Genomic DNA, 18,549 nt, shown 5'->3' with positions numbered 1-18,549 from the left:
CTCTACCATAGTCTTTGTTCTTTTCTAAACTCTAGCTTGTCCTGTTCTGACTGGCACCCTGAAACATAGGTGGTGGGGAAAGGAGTCTATGCAAAGGGTCTCTTTGGAAGGCAGGTATATTATATCTACCCAATATCTCTTTTTATAACATGCATGTGATTTGCAATTTCATAGAATAGGAATTGTTGCAATTTCATAGAATAGCAACAGTGGAAATAGTTTTTGCTTTTTAAAAAATGTTTTAAATGCTTATTTATTTTGAGAGAGAAAAAGAGATCAGGAAAGGGTCAGAGAGAAAGAGGGAGAGAGAGAGGATCCCAAGCAGGCTCCGCACTCTCAGTGCAGAGCCTGGCACGGGGCTCAAAGTCACGAACCGCGAGATCACGACCTGAGTCAAAATCAAGAGTTGAATGCTTACCCGACTGAGCCCCCAGGGCCCCCTGCAACAGGGCAGATATTACTACAAAGGTGAGAAGAGTAAAAAGACAGGCAGCCAATTTTCTAACTTGGACAACTGAGTCATGCCCTGTGGGTTGAAGGAGGAGAGCCCTCAGCCCCAGCAATGTCTTGTATGCAAACTCTGGGTCATGTGCTAGTCTTGCCTGGCTCTGGGAAGAAGAGCATCGAAGGAAACAGTCAGTGGCAGAAGACAGAGAAAGGCAGTTTTGGTTCTGTGAGAGCTCTGTGTTGGCTTGTCTCCGCTGGGCAAGAATGCCAGAATTCTACTGCCTTTATATGTCATTCATTTCCCCTCAAAGGTACCTATGCAGAAGCAGTCCTCATGATCAGACGTGAGATTCACTCATCAGACAGAACACTGCTGGATGCCACTGTGGACATGGCGTTGCCCTCCAAGAGGTTATAACCCAGGAGAGGATCAGGGCACATGGACAAATGCATAGTGATAACGCAGCCATCAGGGACGGGGCTGAAGTTGTGCCGTGGTCTATGTGTTGGTGGAATGGAGAAATGCTTGGAGAACCAGGGAACCCCAGTGGTAAGGACCACCTTTGAAATGGTCAACGGAAAATGGGATAAAGTGAGTGACAACGAGACGGAATGTTATGTTAAAAAAGGACGTATGATTTGAGGAAGGGCGGTTTTCCCAAACCAATGGCTCCACACAAGGAAACAGAAAGAAGAAAAGGTGGGGTAGATGACATGGAGCTGGACGCCATGTCAGAGAAAGTATCTGTAATTGTCCAAATGGCAGTTTTCACCTGCTGTAGGTGTTTGAGGAGAAAACAGTGACAAGGATACAGGCCAGGTGCAAGGGAGAGAACTGAGAATCCATTACCTAAATCATGTTTGATATCAGTTAACAATGCCCAGTGAGAAAGGAAGCTTGGACCAAGCCAGTTTGGGTGGTTGAGTTTAACATGAGGTACCACCGAGCCTTGGGGTCAGTTCTGAGTGGAGGCTCCAACCTCCATTGCCTGTATATTCTAGATGAAAACTAGAGCTCTTAAACAGATGCCACAAGAAACTAGAAAAGCAACCCCCACACATCTGGATTTCAGCAACCAAGAGGAAAAAAGAGTCACTATTTTGGAAAAAGATCTGTCAGTGTATTTTTACAAAAAAGAATAGGAAAAGGGAAATAATACGGTAATTGACTCTTGAGAATCCAAGTTCTTGCTCACGCTGGAAGGCATGAGTGGGACAGAGGGAGGGTGAGACACTGTAAGTGATAGTGGTACAAGGCAGTGGCAGAGAAGGCTGGAAGTGCAAATGAAGAAAGGATTCCTGTGGATGAGTATAGACTGTCCCCATCTTTCAGCAAAGTATGAGCCTGGAGAGCAAGGTTAGGGAGGGGGCAGATGAAGGAACAGAGCGGAAAACAAGATTCCCTCGCGGTAACTGCCTCTATGATCTGAAGTATCTCACGAATGCATCTGCTTCAAGCACCCACTTGTCTGTAACTACATGAGACGCCTTATAATCATACTTCAGTTTGGGGCGCCAGGGTGGCTCAGTCAGTTGAGCGTCCGGCTTCGGCTCAGGTCATGATCTCGCAGTTCGTGGGTTCGAGCCCGTGTCGGGCTCTGTGCTGACAGCTAGCTCAGAGCCTGGAGCCTGTTTCAGATTCTTTGTCTCCCTCTCTCTCTGACCCTCCCCTGCTCAAGCGGTTTCTCTCTCTCTCTCTCTCTCAAAAAACAAACAAACAAACCAACCAACCTTAAAAAAATCTTAAAAAAATAATCATACATCGGTTTGATTCCTGCATTGCTGGCTGCCCCCAAGAGAAAGCAAACTCTATATGGATAAATCTGTGATTCAATCACCATCCTTATATCCAGTGCCAGGCCCAGGATGGTGCACTTACAGTACTCGGCAAGTGTTTGTTCCAGGAGCTGGATGGATGGTGATTTACACAGGACAAGGCAGGGTGGGCAAATCACAGCCCAGGGCCTATTTTTGTACAGCCCTGTGGTCTACAAACGTCTGTTGGTTTGTTTGTTTGTTAAAGAGCTGCTTAGAAAAAGAAAGATACTAAGATGTGCATACAACACAGATGATATCTAGCCCGGAAAGCCTAAAATACTTTCTACCTGGCTCTATATAGAAAAAGTTTGCTGACCCCTCTTGTGTGGGTATTTGTTTTAACAACCTGTGAGGCATTAGCAGAATTGGGGGAGACTTCACTTTGGTCCAAGGTGAATATATTCTGTTTCACATATGGGGCAATAACACAACTAGAAAATATTAAATTTTTTAAAAAAATGTTTACTGTATTTGAAAGAGAGAGAGACAGAGAGAGACAGAACATGGGTGGGGCAGGAGCAGAGAAAGAGGGAGACATAGAATCTGAAACGGGCTCCAGGCTCCAAGCTATCAGCACAGAGCCCGATGCGGGGCTTGAACCCACGAACCATGAGATCATGCCCTGAGCCAAAGTTGGACACTTAATGGACTGAGCCACCCAGGCTCCCCTAAAAAATACCTTTTAAAATATATAAAAATAGGGGCACCTGTGTGGCTCAGTCAGTTAAGCATTTGACTTTGGATCAGGTCATGATCTCACAGTTCATGGCTTTGAGCCCTGTGTCAGGTTCTGTGCTGAAAGCTAGCTCAGAGCCTGGAGCCTGTCTTCAAATTCTTTGTCTCCCTCTCTCTCTGACCCTCCCCTGCTCAAGCTGTCTCTATCTCCCTCTCAAAAATAAATAAAACATTTTAAAAAATAAAATAAATAAAATGTATAAAAATATAAAATACTGCATAATTACTTGGCTGGGTCATCAATTGTTCAAGGTGTGCAAAACATTCACATGAACTGTTCATTTATTTTATTTTTTGAACTGGTCATTTACTGCTGATGATTTTATTTTCTAATTCCTGACCATAGATGAAAGGGTCTTCCTTGCTAATTTCTATTCTTTTCCAGGCTAGGGGAAACTCGAAAACAGAAATCCCCTGACACTGATGTGTGAAGAAGATTCTAGAAACCCCCCATTCAGTGTCTGAAACCGAAAGTTTTACTTTCCCCTCAAATTTCCTGTGATTTCTTCTTGAAAACCTACATGTAAAAATTTGATAGGGCGGGAATTACTGAATAACATCTGTCAATCTTGAAACTTCAAAGAGGTGGTGGAAAACCCTAACAATAGCAAACAGGGTTAAAAGGGAGCTTTGGGATGTGGTTTTATCTAAATAGGAGCCACCCACACCCTCTCGGTATTAACCCTTGGGCTGCTACTACAGAAACAGCTGTGGGTATAGGCACAAGCTGGCATATATATATATATATATACACACACATACATACATACATATATATACATACATACGCACAAACACACACACACACACTTTAAAAAAATTTTTTATTATATACATATTTTTTTAATGTTCATTTTTTGGGAAACAGAGCGTGGATAGGGGAAGGGCAGAGAGAGAGAGGGAGAGAGACACAATCCGAAGCAGGCTCTAGTCTCTGAGCTGTCAGCACAGACCCCAACGTGGGGCTCGAACTCACTAGCCGTGAGGTCAAGACCTGACTTAAAGTGGGATACTTCACCGACTGAGCCACCCAGGAGCCCCAATTTTATATAATATTTTTATTTGATTGGCAGAAAAACCCTATGAGGTAGATGCTATTATTATTGTAAGCCCCATTTCACAGATAGGGAAGCTAAGGGTTATATGGATTAGATGATGTCCCAAGATCATAAATTTAGGCAGTAGCAAGGCTAGTATATGAAACAAACTGTCTGGTTGGAGCCCTGTCATGTTGTCTCTACACTTCACATTGGTGAAAGCTAATTAACAAAGACTTTATAAAACCCCTCAGCTTGATAAACTGTTGCCTTCAATGGGCAGGAGGTGATTTTATAAACATCCATTAAGTGATACTGGCAATTCTTAGATAATGCATCCCAAAGGGTGTGTTCTAGGTGTACAGGTGATTCCCTTTGGTTCTTAACTAAGAACAACAGTGGAATAGCATCCCCATGAATATGTCTTTCCCTGCCTGGGAAGAAAAATCTTACATGAGGGAGAACCTAAATTCTCTTTTGTCAGAGTCTGCCCTGGTCTACAACATAGGACACTCAAGATATAAATGCTGAACCGCTGGAATTTCTACATAATAAATTGTTTCCTAGATGTCAGGAAACTAGTGCTCAAGGCTTGACATTCACATTACGCTCCCTTGTTATTCTTCACTTCTTTTTTTTTTTTTTTTTACAAATAGTTTATTGTCAAATTAGTTTCCTTTTTTTTTTTTTTTTTTTACAAATAGTTTATTGTCAAATTAGTTTCCACATAACACTCAGTGCCCATCCCCCCCTCCCCCCCACATCCATCAGTCCTCAGTTTTTGTCAGCATTCAAGAGTCTCTCATGGTTTGCCTCTCTCCCTTTCCCCCACCATTTCCACCCTTCTTCTCCCCCTTGTTCCTCCGTCAAGTTCCTCCTAATCCTCCTATACGTGCAAACATATGATATTTGTCCTTCTCTGCCTGACTTATTTCGCTCAGCATAACACCCTCAAGGTCCATCCATGTTGCTACACATGGCCAGATTTCATTGTTTCTCATTGCCATGTAGTATTCCATGGTATAGATAAACCACATCTTCTTGATCCATTCGTCCGTTGATGGACACTTAGGCTCTTTCCATGTTTTAGCTATTGTGGAGAGTGCTGCTATGAACATTGGGGTACATGTGCTCCTATGCCTCAGCATTTCTGTATCCCTTGGGTAAATTCCTAGCAGTGCTATTGCTGGGTCATAGGGGAGTTCTATTGTTAGTTTCCTGAGGAACCTCCACACTGTTTTCCAGAGGGGCTGTACCAGTTTACATTCCCACCAACAGTGTAGGAGGGTGCCCGTTTCTCCACATCCTCGCCAGCATCTAGAGTTCTCTGATTTGCTCATTTTAGCCACTCTGACTGGTGTGAGGTGGTATCTCAGTGTGGTTTTGATTTGTATTTCCCTGATGAGGAGGGATGCTGAGCATCGTTTCATGTGTCTGTTGGCCATCTGGATGTCCTCTTTGGAGAAGTGTCTGTTCATGTCTTCTGCCCATTTCTTCACTGGGTTGTTTGTTTTTCGGGCGTGTAGTTTGGTGAGTTCCTTATAGATTCTGGATATTAACCCTTTATCTGATATGTCATTTGCAACTATCTTTTCCCATTCCGTTGGTTGCCTATTAATTTTCTGGGTTGTTTCCTTGGCTGTGCAGAAGCTTATTCTTCACTTCTTAAAAGTTCCTGTTAAGCCACTGGCTTTTTACATACAACCTAACACTAGTACCTGTTTGTGCAAACTGAAAGGCATCCAAAGAGTATTTTGACCTCTATGAAGGAAAGCAAAAAGAGAAAACAGCATTCACTGTTTGGCAGCAAGCTGTTGTAAAGGCGGCATCCCCCTCCCCCAGCAGTGAGTGGCCCCGCCAAGCCCCTTCCCTGGGAACCACACTCAGCAGCTCAGCATCAGGCTGTCATAGCTTTGAACTCGGTGAACATCTGTGCTTTATCTCAATTTATTTTGTGCATCTGCTGGCAAGATGGGTCCCACAGTATCAGGAAAGACTGAAAAGTGATTATTGGCGGGGGGGTGGGGGGGGGAATCTGGGAATGCTCAAAAAAGTTTCCAAATAAATAAATGGTAATTGCTTCTTTGCTTTATGTCATTTTGGTTTACGAAAAATTTCACTGGAACAGTCCACTTTTGGGTGGGGGAGGAAACCATATAGCTCTGGGAGGGGAGGAATACAAATAAGAGAGTTTCTTTAAGATTCATAAAAATAAAGCTCTACACCACAATAGAAACGTTATCAGCATGGGCTCCATGGATAGAATTCCATAGATCTGTGAATTTAAATGGACAAAAATCACAGCTTTTTATTTTCTCCAGCTATTAGCAAAAATTTAACATTTCCTATGAGTAACTGTAGCTAGTTCTTTGCTACCAATTGAAACCAATTTTCATGCCCTGTTACATTTGTCACAAGATGTCTTGGTGTATCATTTATACTCATCACGTAAGATACTTCAGTGTCTCAGATCTGATGCTGGATCTTGTTCTTTAAAGCATTATTTACAGAGGCACATGTTACTGTTTCACAAATTTAGTTTTAAAAATATTTCATCATTATATTTCAATACCATTGACTTTCCTTGGCATCCTGCATTTTATACTTTACGCACTTAAAAACATCCCTTTGAGAAGGGGGTCCACATTCACCAGACTTCCAAGAAGTGCCACAGACTTTTGTCTGTGACACATGCACAAAAAAAGTGAAGAGCGCTTGGTGGAGGGAAGCCACTGGGGCTCTGTCTCAGCCAGGATTTCCTAGAGCAGTGATTCTGAGATTCAGCTGTTTCTCCAGGAAGTTACTAACAGTGGAAGCTGCTGCCAGTGACAGATTCTCCGGGCATCATGGGCAACTCTGAATTCAATCAGCTTCTGTCTCCTCTGCCCCGCATGACAGGAGGTCTGCAGTGGATAATGGTGGGAAGCCCTCCTTTGAAATCCCAACAATAATAAAGAAAACGATCATAAAATGTGCTTTATTGAACTAGGCACTGTGCAATTCACTTTATAAGCACCATTTCACTTTATTTCTCCAACAACCAAGTCAGATTGTGTTAATAGCCCTGTTTTACAGAGGAGGTTATTGAACCTCGGTTGGTTCTACAACGTTCTTTTCGTTTACTTAGAAAACTAAGTAAAAGTTGTCCCCAGTATCAAGTTTCCTGCCAGTTTTCTCTGGTATGGCCAAGGTAGAATTATAGTTAGTGAAGAGATAGGTTTTTGCTACCATCACAATGCTCACAGCTAGGCACAAAGGTAAGGAGACAGGTCAAGTTTGCTGAGTGAATGAATGAACAGATAATGATGCATCAATCTGATGAGGAATATTGCCGCAAAGCTGACCCCTCTCCTCCAAAGGCCAAAGGCCATGAGCGAGCCAGGCCTGACTCTGCTTGCGTAAGTACGTGCCTTCATACGGAATCCAGTCACCCTGTAACTTGCACATGGCATGTGGGGACTGTTAGCCTGAGTACTCGGAATGTGGTGTAAAAGAAGGAGCACTAGACTGGAGATCAGGAGACTGAGACTCTATTCCTGTACCTATCACTAATCACCCATGAAATCTGAGGCAAGTCATTTGACTGCACTAGGACTCAGTTTCCTATAAAACCTACTTATGGTTCTCGGTTCCCACTTGAAGGGAAAAAAATACCTCAGCAACAGAAGACTTCCAACCAGGGTTTGTTGGCAAAATGGCCAATTCTAGGTCTGGGACTGGAAATAAAGAGTTTGGAATATTTTGTTATACCACATTACAAGGAGGTGACCAAAGACTACTAAGGTCATGACCGAAGGAGCCAGGAGCCATCTTGAAGAGACTCTCTGACTGAGACAGGACACTGAGAAGTTTAATAAAGATTTTTAAAAAGCAACACACTGGGACTCAGTTAAGTATGTTTAAACTTATTATATAAAAATGATGAACAAATAAGTTTATCAACTTCTGAGGGGAACAGGAGGGTCAACTCATTATATTGAAATCCAGAAAATGAAGAGAAACATCAAGCATGAACCTTGCCTTTGCCATCAGACCACAGCGCTGGATAACCAGAGAGCTGAAGAAAGCATCTCCTTGTTAAATTGTTCTAGCGAATAAATGGAAATGAGTTGCCAGAAACAGATTATCTTTTTTTTTTTTTTTTTTTTTTTTAGCCCTTTATGAATTAAATGGATCCAGACAACAAGTATCCACACCAACCAATATAGCAAAATAAGACATGGTCAGACATCATTACCCCCATGGAGAAGCGTAACTGCGCCTCGGACTTGCCACAGAGATCTAAACGGGGTCTGACGAAGCCTCGAGATTCAGCCGCCAATTTGCAAACAAGACAGGGAATAGAGAAATGCAGTGGACTGTACTGTGAGTGCAACCAGCAAAATCCAGACTGTAAAAACAGTACAGGTTAACGGGGTTCTTCAATAGATATGATGTGGGGGGAAAAGGAACTGGGGAGAGCAGTAGATTAAAAAAACCTATAAGTATATCAAATTACAAGGAGGAGGAGGAGGAGGCAGTGGGAGGAGCGAAGAAGGAAGAGGGAAGAAGAAGGAGAAGAAGGACTAAGATCATGTCTGCAGTTACAAACTTGGATGATAAAGCCATTTAAGAAAACACAAGGAAGTGAAAATTATAGAAGAAAACTAGTGGTTACTTTGGAGGGAAGGAGGGTCCTGTGACTGAGCTGAAGAACATGTAGAACTTGCAGGATATCAGGCAAAGTTATTTATTTTTGGCCTGGGCAGGGGTTACACGAATCTCAGCCTCATTCGCTAAGCAGGACATTTGTTTTATGTGTTTTTCTGTATTTGTATTTTATTTTATTTTCAAAGATTCTTTCTCTTTCCAAAGGAGAGAAATCAGAAGAATAATTATGGAGGCCAAGGCTTGCTCCTGGTCTAAGTATATTATTTTGGATCCTATTAGGGGAAAAGAAAAGGAGGGATAAAACTATAAACTCTTTTTTTTTTTTTTTCGGAACACCTACTTTGTGCCAAAAATTTCAAATAGGTAATCTCATTTGATATTCAGATCACCCCTTCAAAGTATTCATCCCATCTTAGGGGTTAAGAAATAAGTTCCTTGTCTGAATATACCATAATGTATTTATCCATCCTACCACTATCGGTCCTTTTGAGCTATGACTGATGTTGCCAGAAGCATTCTTGTAATGTGGAAGGAAAGAGGGACGGGAGAAAGAGAGGGAGGGAGGAAGGAAGGGAAATTGAGTTAAGATGAATCACTCAAGGGCAAATAGGGGAGCCTGTTTCTCCCAAATCTGAGTGACCCAAAGCCTTTGTTCTTTCCGTGCCACCAAGCCGTCTCCCTAGCAATGAACCCGGAGGTCTCTTTAATAATTCTGAAAATTTCCAACCAAATGTGCCCCACATACAGAGGCCAGACTTAATTGCAAATAAGGAACATTTGCAAATGTCAGAGCCTTGATAAGTAAGTATTTTTTAAAGACAAACGTCAAAGATAAATGTTAGTATGCCATAAAAAAAATACACACTGGCAGAAAACATCAAGGGGAAATTTCATGGTATACATTCCTTTGGAGTGATTTAAAAGTAAACAAGTTGCCTAGTAACACACACACACATACACACTCACACTGACACACACAGATGAAAACAGGTTGCTCCTGGCCACTTTCAAGTCCCTTGTTATGCCCAAATCCAACACTGGTTGCTAAACAGAACTCAAAAGTGAGCCTCTCTAATCCAGTTTCAAAGGAAAAATCAAACTGTAAAAGAGACAATAAGACCAATATAGTAAAAAAAAAAAAAAAAAAAAGGTGGGTCAGCTAATGTGTCCAGATAGAAGCCACATCACCATAGAGGAACTTGAGAAATGGGCTTCTGTTTTAATATGTGAAGTAGTTTTGGCAATTCCTCCACTTACTGAAGGAGTTTCAGGCACAGCTTTCCCAAGAAACTAATTTATCCAAGTAATACAAACGGAGAAGGGTGACTGTTTGCCGCAATCCTTGCCGTGTGCGCATACTGGTGAACAGCACAGGACAACCCTGAGATTCTTGAAGCTGGCGGGGACAGTCTAACCGCGAAGCTTTCACACGCCAATACCATCTAAAGCAACAGGATATACATGCAACTGGCCCAGATCCAAAGAAGGAAACTGCTCAAGAGAGAGAGGCCTGTGGGGGGAGGGAGAACTTCCTGTTTGAAGTCATTATGTACATTATAATGGCAAAAATCCACAGGACTCATTTACTAAGCTTCTACTTAATGCCAAACACGGCGTTCTACATCACAAATTATTTTCAATCTTGTAGCCACAGTCCTAGTTGTGTAGTATTTATTCCCATTGCACAGAAGTGGGAAGTGGGAAAACGTACAGGAAGTGGGCTGAGGTCAAAGCAGAGGAGCTCTGGCGGCAGGTAGTGGTGCACGTGGAGGGTGGCCTTCCCGAAGAGGTAGCTATGGGGGTCTTCAGCCAACACAGGGTTCAACATACACAAGAGGACAAGAGCCCTAGAGAGAGCCTAGAAAGAAGATGAGATTCGAGAGCCAGAGAAAAGAGAAGGAAAGAGATAGTGAAGATAAAGGTTGAAATTGTGAAACAGGAAGCAAAGACACAAGGGGTGGGATCGGCAACCTAAATGGGTTGTGGATACTGACTAATACAATATAGGAGCCTCTGTGCTGCTGCTCAGGCAGTAAAGCAAAGCCGCTGAGGGGGTGTGATTGCAGGCATAGCAAAGATTCAAAGGATCATAAGAACTTTTCGCTAATAAATTTAGAAACCTCGACAACAACAGTCGTAAGTCCTGAAAATAACAGAGGTGTAATTACCAAAACTGACCCAAGGAAAAGCTATGGAACTTGAAAAATCTCATAAATGCGAAAGAAACTGAATGAGTAATTAAACAATTTCCTAGTTTCTTAATTTTTTAATCTCTCTTTCTTTTCCTTGGCCTTTTGCTGTCAAATTAGTTTCTTTGGTGTTAATATGTTTGAAGACCCATCTCAGAATTTGATTTTTCCAGAACTGTCAACCCCCAATCCCATATTTTCCTACAATAAAAACACCAGTAGAATCCTTACAGAAATGTTTAGTCTGCATCTAATCAATATGAAGGAAATGAAACACTATCTCTAAGAGACAGATGCACCCCTGTGTTTACTGCAATGTTATTTACATTGTTCCAAGACATGGAAACAACCAAAACGTCCCTCAGTGGATGAATGGATAAAGAAAACGCTATATATCTATATGAATATAGAAACACACACTCAACAGGATACTAAACAGAAGGAAATCTTGCCATTTACAGACAACATGGATGGACCCTGAGTGCACTGTGCTAGGTGAAATAAGTCTGCAGAGAACGACGAGTATTTTACCATCTCAGTCACATTGTGGAATCTAAAGGAACAAAATAAAACTAAGCTCACAGATACAGAGAACACCCTGGTGGCTGCCAGAAGTGGGAGGTATGAGGTAGGACAAATGGGTGAAGGTGGTCGAGAGGTAAAAAACTTGCAGTTATAAACTATGTCTGGAGGATGTACAGCCTAGTGACTTTAGTTAAAAATACGGTACTGCCTATTTGAAAGCTGCTAAGAGAATAAATCTTTAAGTTCTCATCACAAGAAAAAAAATGTTTGTAACCATGTGCAGTGACAAATGTTAACTAGACTTACCATCATGATCACTTTGCCGTCTATACACACAATGGACCATTATGTTGTACACCTGAAACTAATATAATGTCAAATGTCAATTATATCTCAATCATCAAAAAGAATCTCATTAAGCAGGAACCATCAGACAAATCCAGAATAAAATAATTGGCTTAGCCTGTTCCAGGTCAATGTCATAAAAAACAAGAAACACGTGGATGAGGCAAAACAACTACATGCAATGTGTAGTCCTTGACTGGACCCTGAATTTAAACAATAACAGCAACACCACAGCTTTGGGGAAATTTGAATATGACCGTGATCTACCCGTATGCGTGTGTGCACGCACACACGTGTAGGCACATAGAGAGAAATGAGGTAGTAGTGAAATGTTAACACGGGGTAAATACTGTGAAAGGCACAGAGTATACAAGTATACAGTGTGCCATCCTTTCGACATTTCTACAAGTTTAAATTCTTTTAATTAAGAAGTAGGGGAGGGGCGCCTGGGTGACTCAGTCAGTTAAGCATCCGACTTCGGTTGGGTCATGGTCTCAAGGTTTGTGAGTTCAAGCCCTACATCGGGCTGTCTGGTGCCAGCACAGAACCTGGTTCAGATCCTCTGTCTCTCTCTCTCTGCCTCTCTCTCTGTCAAAAATAAATAAAACATTTGAAGATAAAGAAAAATAAGAAGTAGGGAGAAAAAGTAACCCAAAATAGTTGAGCAAAAGTGTCCCCATCCCCCAAAGCCCTAAACACATACTAGTCCCAGCTGAAGTTGAGGGCTACCAAACTTGTGAGGAACAGATCAACTCAATTTCATACAAACTCTTTCAGAGAGCAGAAAAGATCACACCATGGTTCAATTCAATCCATGAAAATAGTACAACCAAAAGCAGACAAGGAGAGTGTGAGTAAAGAGAATTACAGAATAATCTTACTGATGTACAGTGATTTAAACAAATAATTCTAACTAAATAGCAAGCTAAATCCATTAGAGGATATAAAAAGATAAGATGGGTGGCTCGGTCTGCTAAGCATCTGATTCTGGGTGCTGGTTCAGGACAGGGTCCCAAGGTCATGGGATTGAGTCCCATGTTGGACTTTGCGCTGAGCATGGAATCTGCTTAAGAGTCTCTCTCGGGGCGCCTGGGTAGCTCTGTCAGTTAAGTGTCTGATGGGCTCAGGTCATGATCTCATGTTTCATGGGTTCGAGCCATGCATCGGGCTCTGTGCTGAGAGCTCAGAACCTGGAGGCTGCTTCGGATTCTCTGTCTCCCATTCTCTCTCTGCCCCTCCCCACGTGTGCTCTGTCTTTCTCTCAAAGATAAATAAACATTAAAAAAATTTAAAAAAAGATTCTCTCTCTCTCCCCCTGCCCCTCTCTCCTGCTTATGCTTGCTCTCTCTCTCTTTCAATTGAAATAAAAGAAAATAAAATCAATAAAAAGACAAGACAGCAGGACCAGGTTACCAGGAAAGCATGTTTTAGCACTAAAACACAAAACCACCCCCTGTCATTGACCATAGTAATAAATTACAGGAGAAAAACTACATGATTGATTCAGTGGACACAGAGGAAGTATATGGGGACACTGAACACCTTGATGAAGGAATATATGCCAATAACCTTCAGCAAACTTTAATGGGGAAACGCAAGATGCATTTCTTTCAAAAACAGGGACAGGATGTCAACCACAGTTCTCTCCACTGAACACGAACTGGAGGTCCTGACCAGCCCAGTGAAACACAAGGGAGGAATCTGTGTTGCCAGATAAAGAACTTTTACAAATCTACAGCCTCATCTAGCTTGGTCCTTAACACCTGGTCTCGGTGACTCTCCTTTCTAGCTATCCCCATGCTAGCTCAATCTGCTCAACAACCAGATTCACTGACATGTGGCTTCTTTCCCATGAAATGATATACACGTAAACAGTGACCTAGGTATCGGGAAGGACAAGAGGTTCGTATTATTAAAAGGACTCTTCCTTTCCATCAAGAAACTATTATTTCTAAAAAAAGAAAAAAAAAAGAACTATTATTTCTAAACACAAAGTACATTTTGTTGAAAGAGCTTATTTGAGGATTTTTATCCCAAGTCTCCCAATATAACTCAGAATCACCTTTCTCTGCCATGCTCTTTGCTGTCTTGGATTTACAGTCCCTTTACTTCCCTTCAACTATTTAGCAGTACATTCAGCCACCACAGGTAAAATCCTGAAGTCCCTGCTGCTTTTGGAAGGGGAACTCTCTTGAGTGTTTCAGGATGAAGGGATGGGCTAGTACCTTTCACGCTACTTTACCTCCAAACCACGATATTCCTAGATACCATGCTGACCTGGGATCCAGTTTTGTGACTTTTTCAGTGCACACTGAAAAGCTGCCTTTGGGGGTGTCTGGGTGGCTCCGTCAGTTAAGTGCCTGACTTCGGCACAGGTCATGATCTCACAGTTCATGGGTTTGAGCCCTATGTCAGACTCTGTGCTCACAGCTCAGAGCCTGGAGCCTGTTACAGATTCTGTATTTCCCTCTCTTTCTAACCCTCCCTTGCTCACACTGTCTCTCTCTCTCTCTCAGAAATAACTAAAACATTAAAAAATTTTTTTAATAAAAAAAAAAGCTGACTTTGTTGGCAATTTGCAGGGGGCATAAAAACAAAACAAAACAAACTAGCTTTAGATTCAGACTAGTAGATCTCATCAGGCAAGAGAAAGCTCCCAAAACAAAGTAGATCCTGAGACTGAAAAATTTACATGAAAAGCTGCATAACTGGGTTTTTAGCAGTTCCGGAACCTGATTTTAGACCCAGCCTCCTCACCTGCACAGGAAGACCACCCAGGACCAACCCCACTGGGTTCTTACAAGACTCACAGGAGACAGCTGTCAACCTGGTACCTATTTGTCAAGCTCTTTAAAGTAAAAACAAAACAAAACAAAAAACCATTTGACAAACATGTTTGTATTATTTTGTGATAAACTCTAACAAAAAAAAAACAGTTCTCATTCATATTTCACAGATTTCCAATCAGAAAAAAAAAAAAAAAAGATCCCAATCTGGTAAAGAAGCATTAACGTTTCACTAGGTGTGTGGTTTGGCTGCAGTTTGGCTTGACTTCTTTTTGTATCCTGTCCTACAATAATGCTGCTTTTAGAGAACCCATTTTCCCCATGACCGTCTGAGCTGTAAGATTCTCTTTCTTGAAAAAGGGAAGCAATATACCCTTGTCAAAAATAAGCTGAAGATAGCAGTTACTGAAGAGTTTGAAGTGAAAGAGCAAAAAGAAGGTAGAAGGCTTATTCAGGTAAGTCAGGGGGTGCCTGGTGTGCGGAGAAAATGGACGCACGTGCATTTTGGTTTGGATGCTGTCATTCCAGGGACACAACTCAGCTGACCCAGATGGCTAATGAAGTTGGATCCCGTTACAATAAAGAATATGATCAAAGTGAACCGAAGATACGGATGTCTTCTCTACATTCACCGAATACATTTCATGTATGTTCATTCAATACGCAAAGGAAGCAGGGCTGAGCCACAGCACTCTCCAGGCACAGACACACCAGGCGCCCCAGAGAGCAAGATGAAGACTTGCAGAAGAAGCAAAACAAATTGCATCTCTTTATTCTGTTACATTACCCATCCTTATAGCTTTCTTCTGTTCTTGCCCAATCACACACACCAACCACCAAACTACACACACACACACACACACACACTTCCTAATTCAGGAGTTCTAATACCTTGCCAACATTTTCTATACTTATCAGAACCTGCAGTTTACAAAGTTCCCTCCTGCTTTTTACACAAGTGGAGTTTGAGAAGCGGGGATTCAGCAAACAGGGACTAAGCTCCTTGGTACTCTGCCACAGAGATGTTTCCCTCTCTCATAGAAAATCCATAAGGGACCTGTTTGCAAAGCCCTCGTACAATTGTATTCAGAGCCATCCAGGGAGAAAAGGGTCTCTGAGAATTTACCAGAGAAATCAGCTGCTTCAGGGGTGTGGAATGAGACAGGATTCCCTAACCATTGTCTCAGTGAAAAGCAAACAACTAAATTCAGGCAAAGATAAGAACTCATTCTAATTAAACAACAGATGGACAGTGAGCTCACTGGGCACAAAGGACTGAATTTAACTTCTAGAATACTGACAGGACCATTTGACATTCTAGACAGACTCTGAGGATAACTTTTCCTAAAATAATGGAAGATGTCTTCCCTCCAGGCCACATGACTGTGTAATTCCTTCCAATTACACGTATTTTACAACTAAGCCATTCCCTAGCCCTTGCACCCACTTCGTAGTCTCCCTCACATTATTTCCTTCCCACCTCTCTCTTCAACCAAAGGAGCTTATTGGTAGTCTAGTCTTGTATGACAACCTCTTCGGGAATATTCCTGAGAGATAAGAGATAAAACCTCTGGTCAAAATGTTAGAGCAGAGAGACCCTATTCCTCTGTAAATCATCCCATAATAATCCAACAGATCTAGCTGTAGATCTATTAGCATGAAGTCTAAACACTGGGATAGTTATTTACTTTTTATATTAAATCAAATGTGGCCTTCCTGCTCATCTGTTTACTGGTTTTCATCCCGTTCTCTAGAGCAGAGAATGGTTTCTTCTTCTATGGGACAGATGACAGCTCGTAAACTTGGCAAACATTTCACCCATTTCCCTAAATCATTTTTTTCAGGTTGAACATCTCCGTTTCCTTCAATTGCTCTTCAAAAGATCCATGTATCAGACTCTAAGGCCTGCCTGCTTAACATCTAGCAGGTACCCAATAAATGCCAGGTCCTTTTTCTAAGTGTAAAATGATCTATTCTCTGAAATCATTCTTGCTATTTGTGATTCTCCATGTTTCTCTAGACCCAGCCAGAACACTCGGACTGTAATCTGTGCAGCAAACATTACACTGGGACTCTCACACCCCTTCCAGTGAGTGCAGTTAGACTACTGTTTGTTGGTTAGTAGGTTCTATTGTTTTGTTTTGATGCTCTTGGTCAGATCAGCCTGAATTCAATGTGACCTTATTCACCTGTAAACCTCAGGGTCTTTATCACATGAACAGATGCCAAGCCAGCTTTTGATAAGCGACTCTTCTGCAGTCGATCGCCTGGACCTATGTGCCTGACTTTCCATGGCTCTGTTAAGTTTCATTATTACTGGTCATCCTAGGCAACTAAAACCCTGATTCTGTTTCTGCTATGGTAGGTGGCATTCCTTCTACCATGCTTATCGTCTTTCACGTTCCTCCCTGGGGTATAGATTCCTGCTACTTTTGTTGCTGGGGCTTTAGGAGGGCAACAAACATTAACAGAGAGCCTGAGTCATGCTGGGGTTCACCCAAGAAATGATCACATGTCTTATGAATACCTGCTCCTCCCTCGGCAGAGCCTTAGCCTGATGGATGTTCTCCGGGGCCGCATTTTTCTTCGTGTTGGTCTTCCGACCACTTTGGAAAAGCACATTAATTATTCACACCATAGATTCCCCCTTCAGTCACTTGAAACACAACTTCACTTCTCTTCTGGCTGCTCCATGTGAACCACAGCTTGTTGGGGCTCCTCCCACCTGAGGAACTCCACCTCCTCCCACTGTGCATACCCCTCCCTCACCCACCCTGTCTTTGCTGGGGCAGTGGCACCCCAGTTTTCCATCCAACCTTCCAGTCACACTTTGAGGTTTCAGAAATGCCTGCTCTTCACGTACAAGTTCATCAGTCCTAACACCTCGGATGCCTCCACCCAGTAACGTGCTTGGCCTTGTCGGGAAGTAGCCCCTTGTAGGTTACGGATAGCACAGTGTTATCCTAGGTTAAATAACACGTCTATTCCTCAGGGATGTGTGGTATAGGTATTTTGTTTGGTTGTTTTTCTCCTCTAACCTAGAAGGCCGAATTTCAGCTACTTCCTGTGGGGGCTGCTGTTCTCTAATTGTTACCATTCTTCTCCAGGTTATATGAGGAACATGATGAAAAATATAAAAATATTTGGCAGAACAAACTGTCTTGAGTTCAGTGGTTCCCAACATCGGTTGCATATTAGAATATTTTGGGGAACTGTGTGCTGTTGTTGTTTTTTTTAAATCCCAATACCAGGCCTTAGACCAATTAAGTCTGAAACCGCAGGGCTAAGACCCAGTTAGTGAGTAGTTTTTAGAGCTTCTCAGGTATTTCCAAAGTGCAGCCAAGGCAGAGAACAATGACTTCAGCTGGATGGGAGAAATAGGTATTCTGAATAGGAGAGGACCCAGAGAAAGGAGGAAATGGAATGAATTTCAATGCCTACATTAGGATCAATTGTTTCTTTTTTTTTTTTTTTTTAATTTGAGAGAGAGAGCAAGCAGGGGCAGGGCAGAGAGAGAGGGAAGAGAAAGAATCCCAACCAGGCTCAGTGCTGTCAGCGCAGAGCCTGATGTGGGGCTTAAACTCACGAACCATGAGATCATGAGCTGAGCCAAAGCCAAGAGTTGAATCCTTAACCGACTGAGCCCAGGGGCTCCAGATCAATCATTCTTGTCACTGGAACCAGCTATACCCCAATGAGGCAATGCGAGGTACATTTCTTTTAAGTAAAAACATGGGTTATATCCTTAAAATGATGAAATGTTCCAACGGAGGGACCTCACTCCTCTGTAAATCATCCCCTAATCTAATCTCAACAGTTCCAGTTGTAGATCTACTAGGATAAGGTCTGAACACTGGGATATTTTAAAATTTATTCTTTACATGAAATCAAAGTAGACTTCCTGAACATCCACTTATTGGTTTTCATGCTGTTCTCTAAAGCAGACGACAAACAAAAGGGTTCCTTCTTAATGACCATAGAATGATTGCTGGTAAATCTGATATTTTACATAATTAG

General features: G+C 42.1%; 1 protein-coding gene across 1 annotated transcript in view; it reads right to left on the bottom strand.

Moving 5' to 3' along the window:
• Nucleotides 1-18,549, bottom strand: part of TGFBR2 (transforming growth factor beta receptor 2) — a 91,627-nt gene that overhangs the window by 20,239 nt on the left and 52,839 nt on the right. The window lies entirely within an intron of this gene.

Source organism: Hyaena hyaena, unplaced genomic scaffold (assembly GCF_003009895.1).
Source record: "Hyaena hyaena isolate Hyena2069 unplaced genomic scaffold, ASM300989v1 scaffold_1220, whole genome shotgun sequence".
Classification (NCBI taxonomy): domain Eukaryota; kingdom Metazoa; phylum Chordata; class Mammalia; order Carnivora; family Hyaenidae; genus Hyaena; species Hyaena hyaena.
The sequence above is the reverse complement of the archived record's forward strand: the minus strand, read 5'-3'. Positions and strand labels throughout refer to the sequence as shown.